Source organism: Eriocheir sinensis, chromosome 10 (assembly GCF_024679095.1).
Source record: "Eriocheir sinensis breed Jianghai 21 chromosome 10, ASM2467909v1, whole genome shotgun sequence".
Lineage (NCBI taxonomy): Eukaryota > Metazoa > Arthropoda > Malacostraca > Decapoda > Varunidae > Eriocheir > Eriocheir sinensis.
In genome coordinates this window covers 19,451,003-19,467,242 of record NC_066518.1, presented here as the reverse complement: position 1 = coordinate 19,467,242, position 16,240 = coordinate 19,451,003, and positions in this window count along the sequence as shown.

Here is a 16,240-nt window from a genome sequence, read left to right as displayed (position 1 = left end):
AATTGGGTATTAAATTTCTACCTTTCGTGTTACGCCTAAGTTATTATTATTTTTTTTTAAACACAATATCTTCAGAATTACGTTCACCTGTTCGTTTCATTTTTGTCCCAGTGTTTATCTGGGTCTCTTTGTAATACTTTTGTGTGTGTGTTTTCCTTCGCATCTCACATGTGGTTAATAATCTTCCTAAAAACACCAGTCATCTCTTTCTCTTTGTGTTCAACAACTAACATATTATTCATCCCTTCATTTCCTTTTATGATATATGATTTGTTTCTGTCGTGAGTAATATTTTTTTCAAAATATTTTTTATTTTATTATTTTTATTCATATTTTTTGTCATGTTCCACCGCTCAAGCGAAGTAGAATTATGTAGGTGCGCCTTCCTGTGTAAAGATACTTTGTATGTTGTGTAAACTGTGGTGTTTTCATCCTCTTTCCCTCCTCCACTTTGGTCCAAAGAACTTTCTTAGACTTGAGAATCACAGCTGAATATAGTAATTATTGTTTATCCGGAAAGCGTTTTCCAGAAGAAAATAACGTCGTTTTTTATTAATTCTTAGAAAAAAGCTTATTCATATTTCTGTCTTTCGTTGCAACATTTGAAGTTGCGTCTTTGTGCTTTGTTAGGACGTAATTTCCCTGTCCTCTGCTGGAAAACAGATAATGATTATTCAGCTGAATTGGAAGCTGTCGCACACAGGCCCAGGCCTCAAAGCATCAAACGATACGCTCTCTTTGACTCCCGCCGCTAATGACGAATCACAGACACAATACCTCCTCCCCCGTGAAGAGGCGTTTTTGTCTGAAAATCTGGGAGCGGAGCACCAAAGTGATGCATCAGGACGCGGATCAAAGGGGCGCAGCTCCGGCTTGTGCAGGCGTCAAAGTGTCCGACTCTCCGTGGCGCCTGTGTGATGCATGCGTGGGCTGACGCTGTGATGTGCCACAGGTGGTCTGGGCCTTCAGCTAGTGGGGCTGAATCATTATTACACACGTTCCCAATTGCTTTGATTATATTTTTCTGCTTACGTTGTTTAATTTCATAGCACTTCATCATCAACGCATCGTCGGTATAAATGACGTTGCCCCACGGTGCCACAGTATGAAATAGAAGCTGAAAGATAATTGGCACAAGTAACGCACAAGATAATATCGTCCCAACTCATCTAAACGTAAATTATGCCAAAACTTGTCTACATCACACCCAACCTCACGACGGCCCAGCATATTAACCCAAAATACTGGTAATAATTATATCATAAGTTGAATAAGAATAGAAATAGACATGTAATTCTTCAACAGACTGCCTTTGTTTTAATCCGTACACTCAACAGAATCTTCACTTTTCATGTGTTTCATGTCTCGAGGATTACTAACTTCAGTGTTAGGAAACAAGACAGCTTATTCACAAGCACGTGAAAGCAAACATTCAAATAATGTAACGCGACTACTGTGTTAATGTATGTCGGGAAGTTTGTGCTCGTATACCTTGGCTGATTGCCGCAGTGACTAACATTTGTACCTTAATGCACGACTTTACCCGCCTTTAGATAGGAGTTACTGAAGAGAGCGTGGCGTGAGGGTCATGAAGTAAGCGAATAAGTACACCCCTTGAAAAAATACGAATACATTCATCGTTTATAAATGCTATTTAATGCTGTAATACTAAAAGCGTTGAGACTAAGCCTTTAGTGAACGCATTGATGGCGTTCAGACACGCACCTTGACCGAAATGAGCACAAAAATCTACGTTTTACTTACGCCCGTGGTGTTCTAAGGTTTCTGCCTCAAGCGAATCTTAAATACGCCCGTACGTGAGGTGGTTTCAATCACACGGTATTAGCTAATAAGTTGTAATTATGTTTTTGTTCTCTCGATAGCAATGATTTGAACATGACGTGCTTGTTAAAATTCACGGTTCAGAGAATTCCTGACACGTCTTCCGAAGTCGCAGCTTCCTACTTGTATTACAGACGATTTTTTTTTTAATTCAGCTCCCGCGAGTTCTCACTAACAAAGTAACTAAATAATTAACTTTAAAAGTCTTGGAATGGACACCGGCCAAGAGACGCCGATCAATCGTGACCTCCCCTCATCGCTTCTTTCTGCGCTATGTGGAGGTGAGGGGAGGGGAGGAATGGGACTTAATGACCCATGCATGGTGACCAGGGCTAGTCACTGTCTTTGACTCGCGAGTCATGCGAATTAGAGGATTTTATTGGCGTCCCACTATACGGTATATTGATTGCAGATGACACAGATATGATTATTTTCTCTTCCATATATGTGTGTGTGTGTGTGTGTGTGTGTGTGTGTGTGTGTGTGTGTAATTTTCTACGGGCTGGACTCGGGCTTGACAGTTAATACCCTTCCTGAGAGAGCTTTGAAGCTGTTTAACCGATCTGTGGGAACTGCTGGGATCTCACACATCACACACCCTTATCCTTCTTGCTTATGAGGACAGTAACCTCTCCATTCTTTCGACCTGAGCTGGGCTCGAACATCAGCCTACGAGGCGTCAGTCTATCAGGGCAGAGCCTTAGTCCACTGTAGCAGGGAAGTGGTGTGTATGTATGTGTGTGTGTGTGTGTGTGTGTGTGTGTGTGTGTGTGTGTGTGTGTGTGTTTAAACAGCCTTGTAAAAGTGACATGACATTACAACCTGTCAGTAAGACATAGTGGGACAACAACACAAAGGCATCCTCATCCCAGCGAATGGAGAAAAATTTTGTTGTAAAGACTTGCAAGGATTTAAAAACAAATGAAATTCACAGTGCGACTGATTGTGTCTCTCCTAATTACCTTGGTCTGACAGGAAGGTATTCATCGTCCTTAAGAGGATCAGATAGGCGGAGGCAGTGTTATTAGTGTGTGTGTGTGTGTGTGTGTGTGTGTGTGTGTGTGTGTGTGTGTACGTAAATATCTTGTTTGTGTGTTTGTGTGTGTATGTATGTATTTATGTATGTATGTATGTGTGTGTGCGGAGGGGGCCCGGCCTTGGTCAGCCTCAGCCCGATGCGCGGTGTCCCTTTGATGGATGGGCGTGCAGGTGTGGCCGCGGGTTTTGCATGCGACCGCCAGTTTTTGTGGACCGTTTGCTCCTAATTACAGGTTGCGATTGAGACGTTATTGAGCGAAAAATGATGGATGAAGTGAGAGAGAGAGAGAGAGAGAGAGAGAGAGAGAGAGAGAGAGAGAGAGAGAGAGAGAGAGAGAGAGAGAGAGATTCTTTTCTAAGGTATTAATAATTTTCATAAAGCAACACAACGCTCCCTGGGTAGGGCAGCCGGCATAGTCGCTGGACAGGACCTTCCCCATAGCAGCATCGACCAGACCAGCAGCCCCACCCATGCCCGCCCTTAATCTCCTGCCCGTGCAAGGAGGTCTACCTCTGACCCTCGCCCACTTCTTGCCCCAACCCTGCTCTCCTACCTATGCGCTCGCTCTTCTCAATGCCCTGTTTGCACCCTCCCTTGTTCCATGCTCACTCTCCCTTCCCCAGCTCTCGATCCCCTCCATGAAGACCCTCCCTGCACCGCCCTCGCCCACGCTGGATCTCGCTGGCTAATTGCTCCTCCACACTCATGAAGATGTAATCTTCCCTCAGTTGCTGCAATTTTAATTATTTCCCTCATTTACGCCCATAAAATAGCTTTTGCTCTTAAACTGTATGATTTCACGTGTTCCACCAGGAAGGGAGGAGGGAGGGCCGGGAAGGCAGATTAGATGGGCGGTGGGAGAGCATCGGGCGAGTGAAAGTGAGGGTGGCAGGTGCTTCCCGGTGAGCAGCTCGGGCTCTGCGCTTCCCCCTCACGCGGCCTTGCCCGGCCTCCGCCAAGGCACCGCCGCGGACTGGGGCTCGTGCAGGCCTCTTTGTCCACGCTTGGAGTCGCGTGAGGCTGGGCTGCGGCGCGTGTCGCGTGGAGCCACGCGTGTTCGTTCTAAGCCGGGGCACCGAGGGCACTGCGCTGAAACTAGATCGTGTGGAAAGAAAGGAATCATGCGATCAGTGAGTATCGCATGCCATTAAGCAATCAATGCGGCTCAGACGTCTGATTACACGGCATCAACACTCATTTTCCAAAGCATCCGGCTGATCTTTGTGGCGCCCCACGTCTCTTAAACATCGAATTTACGAAAACCTGATATTCTCTAACCACCATGAGCTGTCGCGCAAGTTAGCTTCTAAGCGATAAGGGAGGCGAGTGCAAGTTTTCGTAATGCTGAATGTCGGCCTGATCGCGGGATAGCCTCGACGCCCGGTATTACTGGCCGACGCTCTACCTAAGGCTCATGTTTACGGCCCACCATGTAACGCTATTATAGACATCTGCGCTACTATGATTGCCTGGCTTATCAGTCTGTCGTTCCCCCTCTCCCTTCTCTCTCTCTCTCTCTCTCTCTCTCTCTCTCTCTCTCTCTCTCTCTCTCTCTCTCTCTCTCTCTCTCTCTCTCTCTCTCTCTCTCTCTCTCTCGCTCTCTCTCTCTCTCTCTCTCCCCATGGTCCTTTCGTTTGTACCCTCCGCTTCGTCTGCGTACTTTTGCGATACGTTATTGAGACCCGGAAAAGCAAGTACGTAAGTGGTACATAGAATCATAACATCTTGAGTTTACCATTTCGTTCCCTCGTGTCTATTATGATCCAGTTTTGGTCTAAGTTATGTCTTTTCTGTCCGCTAGTAAGGATTTTGTTAAAGTGTCGTCCATATGGTCTTCTGGCGTTATTTGTTTTTCCGCCCAATACTTCATATCTCCTCACCTCTACACTCTGCAAGGATTACTTTATTTTTCGGGATGTTGACACGAAATTGTTAGATCGGTGCTTGAAAGTTGGTTGCTTAGTTAGTGGTTAGTGGTTAGTGTATTTTCTCCGGCTTATACGAAATCCCTTCTATCCGTATATCTGCTAGTGTCACACATTCACGATCTTGACTCCCGACGCCTCCCGGGGTCAGGGCACACGCCGTCTGTTTTGGAAAATAACTGAGTGTTCTCGCGATTTAACCTTTTTATGCTGGAAAAGAGACTGATTTTACCGGATTTGATACAGTCTTCGAGCACTTATGGTTCTGAAACTAACCCAATTGCTAGAAAGAATAGTCAACCGATTGAAGCGAGGCGATAGGATACAAACAGCGGCAGAGATTTTCTTGAATCGAATATTCGCCATGGGAACACCAGAAGCAGTTAGTGCCAAAACGATCAATTCTTTTCAAAATCGCATTTAATGTTACTTTGTCAATTCAAAAATAAATTGAACATTTTCGTACCTATTTACAAGTGGTCTAATCTTTTTTGTTAGTGAAGTGTCTGATGAATCGATTAAATAGCTAAATCAGGAAGCCTCGTTATGAGCAAGCAGACTTTTTTGATCCCTGTTCATTTGTTTCCATTTTTACGCGTTTGCTCCTCTTTTTCCATCTCAATCGTGTCGCCCTTTCTTCTCCTCATCACTATCCTGTCACTTTTCTTCATCAATCCAGCTTTCTTATGGTGTACCTATCCAAAGTTCCCTGATTTCAACAGCCTCGCCTCTGCCTCCCGCCACCTGCCTCCTCCTGCCCTCACCTGTCCTCTATGAAAAACCATCCTCCTCATTTCCGTCATGCCCATCTTGCTAAAATTTTCCACCACCTATTTTCCTATTATTGACTCGCTACCCTCCTCCTTCCCTCCCTCTCTCCTCTCCCCATCCCCCAACAGCTTGCCCCTCCCTCCCTCCTTTCCCTACCTATCTTCTTGTTCCCAAATCCCCACCTGCCTCTTTTAATCATACAAAAGTACCGAGGATCCAGGTATTGGGAGCAAAAAACGCGCCACTAGTGAGTTCGGTGTTTTGTTGCTTGCTAATATTATCCCCGGCTGGCCGCGTTCCCCTTCGTTTGGCGTCCCCAGCACCAACACGCCGTTTGTCTGACCTTTCGCGGCGCCGAGATGCAACAGCGCCAGCACCTGCGTCTCCTCCTCCTGCTCCTCCTCCTCCTCTTCGGTCGTATCCTTTATTCCCCTCTTTTTCCTTTTCTTTTCTTTGTTCTCTTCCTTTATTCTCTTCCTTTATCTTGTGTTTATTTTTATTTTTTGTTCTTTGTTGTTACCGTTTTCATAATCTCTTCCATCACATCATTATAGTCATTATCATCCCTTTCTTCTTTTCTTCCTTCTTTCTTTTTTTCTTTTTTTTCCTCTTCTTCTTCTTCTTCTTCTTCTTCTTCTTCTTCTTATTATTATTATTATTATTATTATTATTATTATTATTATTATTATTATTATTATTATTATTATTTTTCGTGTTCTTTTCCTTTTTTTATTATTATTATTATTATTATTATTATTATTATTATTATTATTATTATTATTATTATTATTATTATTATTATTATTATTATTATTATTATTATTATTATTATTATTATTATTATTATTATTATTATTATTATTATTATTATTATTGTTGTTGTTATTGTTATTATTATTATTATTATTATTATTATTATTATTATTATTATTATTATTATCCTCCTCCTCCTCCTCTTCCTCCTCCTCCTCCTCCTCTTCCTCCTCCTCCTCCTCCCTAACCGCCAGGTGGAGAAAAATTTGAACCGAGGGGGTGAGTTTCTGTCTGATTTTCTGCCTGTCTGTTTGTTTGTCTGTTCTACGTTTGTCTGATAGCCTGGCTGTTTTTTTTTTTCTCTCTCTCTCTCTCTCTCTCTCTCTCTCTCTCTTTCGTGATATTATTCTTTCGTCGCTCCCACACACTATATCTTATCTATCATCTTGCATACATCACGGCATTTTTTTCCCTCCCACCCGACGCTAAATCACTCCCTTTCTTGTTAGTGTATTAATTCATACTTCCCATCTGGTGCTCTTCTCTTGTTCCTGTCTCATCCTTTATCGTGGCCTATTCCTCATCGCTTTTCTCCTCTCACCTGCATTCAGAGAGTTCCCATGTTTTATTTCTTTCCTACTTTTCTGCCTCTATTTCTCCGTGTGCCTTTTTTTTTTTTCGTTTCCATTGGTCGGTTAATTTGCTTTCCTCATCTCTTTTCTCCTCATCCCTCGCTTTGCTTGTCTCTTGTATTTTATCTATTTATCTTTATCTTCCGTTTGCTTTTTGTTTATTTTCCATTTCCTGTCTCGTTTCGTTCCCCCTTTGCACCATCCATCTCTTTGTTTTATTTCGCTATTTTACCCGCCAGTTATTATTTATTCCTCTTTTTTCTTATTGCCCGTTTTATTTTATATCTCCTCTTAATTTCCTCTTTGTATCATCCATCTCTTTATTTTGTTTTGCTTTATTTCCTATACCATTTATTATTTATCTTTACTTTTTCTTCTTATTACAAGTCTTATTTAATCTCCCCATCCCTTCTTTCTTCCCTTGCTTCCCTCCTCCCTCCTTCCTCAGTCTGCTATCGAGGCCTGTATCGCAATTCCGTGTTCTCCCTTGACTCGGCACCATATCTCTTGCCTTTGTTCAGCAGCGTCTCCCTCATCGGCGAGGAGGGAGAGAGATTAGTCATCGCACTCGTGTACCTTCAGCTGCCCCGGTGAAATAGTGTTGTTGTTTTTTCCGTAATCATCTCATTTTTTATTTCGTTTTTCAAAGGTGTCTGGGCGGCATGTTTCGGTTCTCCTTTCCCGAAGCATCGCTTGTCGAGATTGTTTATGCCTGTTTTGCTGTATAGGAGTGTTCTCTGTCTTTTTTTTTCCAGTGAATATTATGTGATGTGTATTTTTTGAGGCGTCCAGTGATCTTTTTATCGTTATCGCCTTTTTCTTTAGCTTAGGCACCCATTTATCCTACACTGGCACTTCCTGTATCGTTAACGCTAATCACGTTAAAATATACACTGAAGAGATGATATAACCAGTGAGCTAAGGTGCCGTTTTGAGTGAATATCATTACCCTCATGCTATCCAGTACCCTAATTTGACATGTGCCTGGATATTCTAGTGCAAATATGTTCCCCTGATTAATCTCTTGGTAGCCATATATGCAGTGTATATAAACGATTTAAGAAGTGAACTAAGGGACATGTTGAGGTAATATAGTAGCTACCCGTATGCTTCACAGTATCCGCCTCTATCATGTGGTGGGATGTTTTAGTGCACATTTATTAATTTAACTTCACCTAATCATATATGGCAAGCTTGCGAACTTACGACGTCCTTTTAGACGCTATATAGATATAGAGAGGCGCTTTTTTATACCCATGACACGCCTCTGTCTTTTTTAGAGATGCATCCCTCGAGCTTTTAGGGTGTTCTCGACAGTTCGTCTCCACCGCTTTCATCCATTACCGTTATCATGAAAAAAATCTGGAAAATTGTGCTTTGTTGTGAAAATGAGTCTTTCAACAGTTGCAGACACCTTTTCAACCTTTATACCGTAGTACAGTTTTCCAGAATATATATATATATATATATATATATATATATATATATATATATATATATATATATATATATTTTTTTTTTTTCCAAGTGTATCAATTTTTTTAGCGAACGTATCATGTCTGAGGTGACGGCAATTGGTGGACGATATCTAGAATGTTTTTTTTCTGTCAAAAAAACATTGCATTATTTCTGTATTTAGATCGAAAAGTTAAAAAAAGTCAAAGCGTTTAGAAAAATTGAGACAGTATGCACTTGTAACCAACCTGTTTCCTAATTGATCGATGTTTTCATTTGAATATATTTTTCTGTGGCGAAACAATTATATATATATATATATATATATATATATATATATATATATATATATATATATATATATATATATATATATATATATATATATATATATATATATATATTTATATATCCGGTACAGACAGAAAATAAAGTGAGGTCTTGTCAGTTCCAGATTAATAACAAAGTCTCGTCGTCGTCGATTTCAGTTTAATAATATACTATTGTTGTTTCCTTGTGTTTATGTGTGTGTGTGTTTGTGTGTGTGTGTGTGTGTGTGTGTGTGTGTGTGTGTGTGTGTGTGTGTGTGTGAGAGAGGGTTGTGGAAGTGTGGTCTGGTCAGTTGAAGGGGGGGGGAGGCATTCCTTACATTTGTGTGTTCGCTATCAGGAGGCATTAATACACCATGCTATTGCTGGCACTAACAGGGACACTCACAGTTAACATGCCCACTGGAAAGGTGACTGGCTTAGGGAGGAGGTTAAATGACCAGTGTGAGTGCGAGGGTGTGAAAAGGATGATATGCCTTGAATGAGGTAAGGGGAAGGAAACTGAGCAGGGTGAGTTCCCTAGAAAGTGAGGGAGTTTGGAGAGCGTGCATATGGCGGACACCATGGTGAGCACAAGGGTGTATTATTGTGTATTAGTGCAATGTTACAGTAGATGAGACTGACGAACGAGGGAGTGTATTACTATGGGTGAGGAAGTTAGGGAACTGTAGTACAAGTAAGTGACGGGAACTGTGACGAGCCTGGTGTGTGTATGAATGAGTGTGTGGGTACGAGTACGATACAGTGAAAAAGAATGGACGTGGTGAGTGAGTGATGGGGGAAAAAAAAAGGAGTGTGTCAGTGTGCAAGTAGGTGACGAGCGCGTGAGAGTATACACATGAGTGGAGAGAGAGAGAAAGAAGGAAATAGATAGAGGTAGAAAAGGAGAGATGAGCCAGACAAATGGTGTGGGGGTGGAGCGGGGCAGGTAAGGAGGGGTGTGTGATGTGGTAGTATACAATGAGGGAGGGTGTGGCATGGCATCAGGGGTGTGGCCGGGCGGGCGGGCAGGCAGGCAGGCAGGTGTGGGGTGGATGGGCAGGTGTGGTGGGCAGCAGCTGGCTGGAGGGCGTATGATCCGTCCGAGGAGGGATATTGAAACACAGGGTTGAGGAGGTCAGGGTGAAGGGGTGAGGGGATGATGATGGGAGAGAGAGAGAGAGAGAGAGAGAGAGAGAGAGAGAGAGAGAGAGAGAGAGAGAGAGAGAGAGAGAGAGAGAGAGAGAGAGAGAGAGAGAGAGAGAGAGAGAGAGAGAGAGAGAGAGAGAGAGAGAGAGAGAGAGAGAGACTATGGTTGGAATGGAATATATCAAATAACTGGGAGGTTTCTTGGGCCCTCGAAAGATACGTTAAGAAAAGAAAAATAAAAAAAAAGAAACGGGAAAAGGTATATATAGACAAGCTATTGCAAACGTGGTGGTGGGAAAGGATAATATATTGGCGGGTTAAATCAGGCAAGAATAAAGTACCATAGATCAGATACGCTTAATAGGGCGGTAATGAAGAGGACAAGAAAACAAGGGCAGCATACATGAAAGTGAAATGAGGGAATGTTTCTTGTCGTAATGTGAAAAATTCGGTGTCGCTGAGGAAGTTGGTGAATGTGATGGACGAGGCAGCATGACACACGACAGGAACTTCAGACTGGGGAGGAATGTTTTCTTGTCCCCGTGTTCTTGAGAGGGGGAGAAATACCTCAAAACACACACACACACACACACACACACACACACACACACACACACACACACACACACACAAAGACACAAATTCCACCCATGATAATGATCCAGTTTCTCTCCTCCTTCGATCTCTATACATTATTTATCTTATTTCCTTTATCTGCTCCCCTTTTTTGCCAGTTTGTACTCTCGCTTCTCGTATCAAATCTTTCCTCTTCCCCTCAAACGATTTCCTGTGATATAATTTTTCAAGCGTCTTCCTCCCACACTCTCATCCTTCATCTCTCCTACTCTTTATTTTCTGCAGCTTCCTCTCCATCCACCTTTCCGTATCCCTCTTATTATAAACCCTTACTCTCTATCCCTCCCCGACTGTCCTCCAAGCAAGCAACGTCTCCACGCTTGAGTGACCTATACCTGGCCCCGCCCATCCATGTTCTAGCATTAAGAATTCCAGGTGTTTTGAGAAGGCGTGAGGAGAAGGTATTTTTGACTGAAGGACACTCGGAACAATTATTAGTCTCTCAGGGTCGTAAGTTGTGCCCGAGGAGCTAAACGGGACTGCTTCCTATCACTACACCTTTCTTTCGTTTGCTGCTTCCTGTGTTCTGCTTGTGTCCTTGTATGTGTGTAGAGGGGGGTGGGGGTGTATAATATGTCCTTTTCCTGCTCTTCCTCTTTTTCCTGGTCTCCTCTTCCGGCTGCTGTCTCCTCTTAATTAATGTTCTCATCTGCATTTTTTTTTGTGTGTATGTATATAGTCGTTTTTTTATTGTCGTTGGTTTGGTCATTATTGCTATGATTATTGTCCTTTTATTCCTCACCGTTTTCCTCTTTCACTTTTCCTCATTTCCTCTTCAATTATCTTGTCTTCTTTCTTTTTTTTTCTATATAATTTTCTTCTTTTCTCATCTTGCTCTTTTCTCACTTCTCTTTTTTTCTATTATTCTCTTTCTTCAATCTTTCATATTTAGTTTTGGGTATCAGAATATCCACCGTGGACCACCTGCACTACCACTGCTGTTACTACTACTACTACTACTACTACTACTACTGCTACTACTACTACTACTACTACTAATACTAATACTAATACTACTACAACTTGTTTCCTCTCGATCTCTTAAAGTCGTCCATCAATATCTTGTACTTACCTTACTTACTCCTCCCTACTTGTCTCTGATGCCTTACCTTACCATATTCCTTTTCCTTTATATACGCCCCTCCCCCTCCCATCCTTTCACCTGCACCCCAATTATCCCATCCTCGTTCTCTGGTTCCGCGCGTGATGCTTAGAGGCGCCGTGGGCATATGGTGATCGCCAAAACATGAAATAGTAATACACGTTGGCACTGATTGAGAAAGCGAGTGCTGTGTGTAATTTAAATTGATTGGTAGGCGATTGTTAAGGGGTCAGGGATGTAGTCGTGGTATTTGGAGAGGCTGTTGATGGGGTTAGGCTGAAAAACAGAGAGAGACAGATACAGACAGACTGACAGATGGACGGACAGACTGATAGGTAGATAGGCACACAGAAAGACAACCGGACACACTGACTATATCGCAGACACAGACAGACACTCCGACGGGCAGAAAAGCAAACAGACAATCAGAGACAAAGGAAGATAGACAAATAAGGGAGGAGGAAGCGGTAGGAACCAGACCATTCTATACTGAACGACATAAATACAGGACGCACACTGGATAAGGACAAGACAAAGGACGAGTAATACGTACCATCACATAACGAAAAACACCTGCAGCCAGAAAAAAAAGGAGCAGCGTAAAGGAAGGTACAAGGATAATGTTTCTGGATCGCGGAAAATGGTAAGGGAAGGGATAACGAACGATAAAAGCGAGAAATAAAGGGAGGGTGGGAGGGAGTAAAGGGAGTAAAGGAAGGTACAAGGATAATGTTTCTGGATCGCGGAAAATGGAAAGGGAAGGGATAACGAACGATTAAAACAAGGAAAAAAAGAGTAATTCGAGGCGTCTTGGAGGGAGTGTGGTAGAAGAAGCAGAAAATTGGAAATTCTACCGGAGGAGACTTATCGAAGGACTTTGTGTGATTTGCTGTGAAATTTGGATGCCGTGTCCAATCTTAATCACGCAGGTGGGAGGGACAGTTATGGGAAGGCAGGTGTGCGGGCTGGCGTGGGGAGGGGGGAGGTGGGGGGAGGGATGCACCTACTCCAACCCTCCGTGCTCCATCCTTGCTCCTCAGTCCCCAACTCTGCAGGAAAAAAGGGAGCGTATCTACCAAATATCATAAGGAGATTAATACGTTGCACAATTAAGGTATCTTGTAATCCATTTTGACTAACAGTTTAATGACCGACGCTGCCACTCTGAAAATTGGCGGTGGAGGTGTAATGATGGTGATGATGATGATACTATAAGTGAAATGAGATGCTACACGATAATATGTCCCGCTGGAGAAAATGTGAAATAGTTCAAAGGAAGCCGCTCAGTCTTGTCTGTGTTTTAGATTATTTTTATGTAGCTGGTGAGTGAAGGTGTGTGTGTGTGTGTGTGTGTGTGTGTGTGTGTGTGTGTGTGTGTGTGTGTTGCTTGCTTGCTTGTTTATTTATTTTTATGTTTTTTATTTGGGTGTGCATGTTTGTTTGTGTCAGTTGTTTATTTGTGTGTATTTTGTCTGTTTATTTGTTTGTGTCCATGTTTGTTTTTGCTTGTGTGTATGTTATTGTTTACTACAGTCACTGCCACCACTGTTATCATCATCATCAGCAGCAGCAGCAACAACATGGTCACCACTATGCATCTAACTCCACTGGTTGTATCATCGTCATCATTATTATCTGGTTCAGCAGCAGTACCTACCATAGAACTTTGTGGCCACCACCAGCACTACATACTTTCCAGCCTACACACACACACACACACACACACACACACACACACACACACACACACACACACACACACACTCCCTCTCCACAGTGCCTTCCCTCTCTTTCCCCCTTTCACATTCCCCTTCCCCTCCCCCTCTCCACCACCACCCTTCCTTCCCCAGAGTGAGCCATTCTCTTATCTAAAAAATCAACTTGCCTCATTCCCAAGAGATTATACAGTTACTGACAGTGGCTTCATTCCCCATCAGCCTGCAGAAGGGGTAGAGGAAGAGAGGGAGAAAAAGGCGCCTTGAAACCTACGTATATTCAGAATTTCGATCTCGTATGTGTGTGTTTTGTGTGTGTGTGTGTGTGTGTGTGTGAGAGAGAGAGAGAGAGAGAGAGAGAGAGAGAGAGAGAGAGAGAGAGAGAGAGAGAGAGAGAGAGAGAGAGAGAGAGAGAGAGAGAGAGAGAGAGTCATGGAGTGTTTGGTGATTGTTTCCTTGCAATTCCCGAGAGCTGATTAATGGCAGCAAACAATGGCAGCGTCTGAGCCATCAGTAGAGGTGTGGCGCGAGGGTCGGGGCGTCAGGAGGGGCGGGGCGGGGCGGAGGCATTAATGGACCGACGTTTGGGCCCAATGCCTTAATGACGCCAATTAGTCCTTGTCACATGAAACCGAGCCCACGCGTCAACAGTCCGCTTGTCTCCCTCTCTCCCTCCCTCTATCCTCACCTTGCTTCGCGCGCGTGTGTGTGTGTACGTGTGTGAGGGGGGGTGATTGGGGGCGGGGGGGGAGTTATTGGGGCAAATAGGGGTGGGGTGCGTGTGCAGGACTGTAGTTGTTTTGGAATCAGACAAACCGTATCCTGTTTTGTATATATACATGTATTGACAATGGGGAAAGGCATTTGATGATCATTCGAGTATGTGTGTGTCATTCACTGCGGTCTGATCACGCTCTGGCCTCGTGATCCCCAGTTGTGCCCTCCTCGAATGAGCTTCGGAGTTCTGGTGACGGATCTTTTGGAACGGATGAAACCTCACACTCACGCAGACACGGGAGGAAAGACACGACCTCCAACTGACACCCGGTAACCATTTACTGCAAAGTGGACAGGGGCAAAGATTAAAGGAAACTGCCCATTCTCTCCCACTCCACCCGGGAATCGAACCCGGGGCCTCTTGGTTGTGTGTGTGTGTGTGTGTGTGTGTGTGTGTGTGTGTGTGTGAAGACTTCAGGGGCCCCAAGTTGTTGAAATCGTTCACCCTTAAACTTTTGTTTTTTCTCCCTCTTCCTGTCATGCGGAAGAATGTGGCAGCGTCCCACACGAACATTCCGTTAGGTTTATAGTGTCCAGTTTACGTATTCACCGAATATTGTGGTCTCTTGATTATATTTGTTGCGAAAACTTAATGCGAAAAAGAAGCAAGTAAACCGTATCGCATTCCTCTTGGGAATTCGAATTTACAGAACGTCCCTCTGTTTGTATAAACATATTACTGATTTTTTTTGTCTAGACTGAACACGATTATCATGTTTACACGAGGAAGCAAGAACGGTCGATCTCCCCGCCCTGTTTCCTTTTCTCTTACTCACAATTTTTGTTTCACCTCTATATTCCTCTCTCCTTGCTCCTAGATTTACCGCTACACCACCTGCCATGCACGGGGACGCCTCGCAACTCTCCCGTCTTCCCTACGGTTTACCTCCCGTCAGCTCTCCCTCCGCTTCCTCCGTGCCGTCTCCCTACGGTTTTAGCTTCCCTCCGGCAGACGCCACGCTTGGCTTCCGATCTTGACGCAAGAGTGTGGCAGTGCTCTTGGCCCCGGCGGTGAGCCGCAGCGGGTGGCGAAGGGCTAATGGGACAGCGCCACTCCACCAGCGGACCCCCGGGAGGGACAGCGGGCCGGACTGGATGCACCGGCGCGCTGATAAACCTTCGCGCATTCTTACCTGACGGCTGGACGCGAACAACTCGGGAATTCTTAATGATTAAAAAGCAGAGAATTAATGCATAATTTCAATTCCTTTTCTCATTGTTCTGTGGATGCGGAATGAGCGGATCTTGAAACACGAGCCGTCCAGGGGCGGCACAGCACCGGGAGGTGACGCGCCGCCCTACTGACGGTGCGGGCGGCTTGCATGGCACCAAGGAGGAGTTTGGCCCGGCATTGTTGGCCTCTGACAGCTGGAACGTTCTTGTGCACTCCCATACGATCCTTCCTTCCTTCACTGCCCTCCCGAGGCACCCCGCCTGTCCACAAAGCTGTCCGGAACGTTCGCCACGCGTGCCCCGAGGCGGCCAGCTCGAGCAGCGACTCTCCGCCAGCCACGTGTGAGGCTCCCACGCCCGTGTATCTAATTGGTTATTGGTGCCCGTAACAGGCGGCGCGGCAGGTATGGCGAGTGAGCAGGTACGGGCCGTACACTCCTCACTTTATTAATACACGCCTGACAACGGCCAAATACTCGCCCTGATGGAGGAGGCCTCGTAGCTTATGTTCATTACCAGGAAACTGCCTTTGTGTTTATTGAAGAAGCACACGTCACAACACGCACCTCCTCACCTTGCTGCCCTCCACCCCCTTCTCTCGTTCCCCAAGTTTACCTCCACATTGCTTGCCTCTTATTTCTTTCCACTCTTCCTTTCCGCCCATTCCTCCCCTCCACCCCATTATAATAATACCGTTTCCTCTCCCACATATTCCTTTCCTTCCCTAGCCCCTCCATGCACCTATCCATCCCCTCTTATTTAATTTCCTTCCCTAGTCCTTCATCATCCCTCTGACCCTTTAGTTCCTCTGCTCCCTTCTCTCTCCTCTTCGCCTTAGCTTTCCGCAAGAATAAACCCAAGTTACAAGACGCTGTCGCTGAGCATTCTTAGCATGAAACTCGAATAAAAATATTTAATAAGAATCATAATTATGCAGACATTCAGGTGCATGTGAGGGAATCA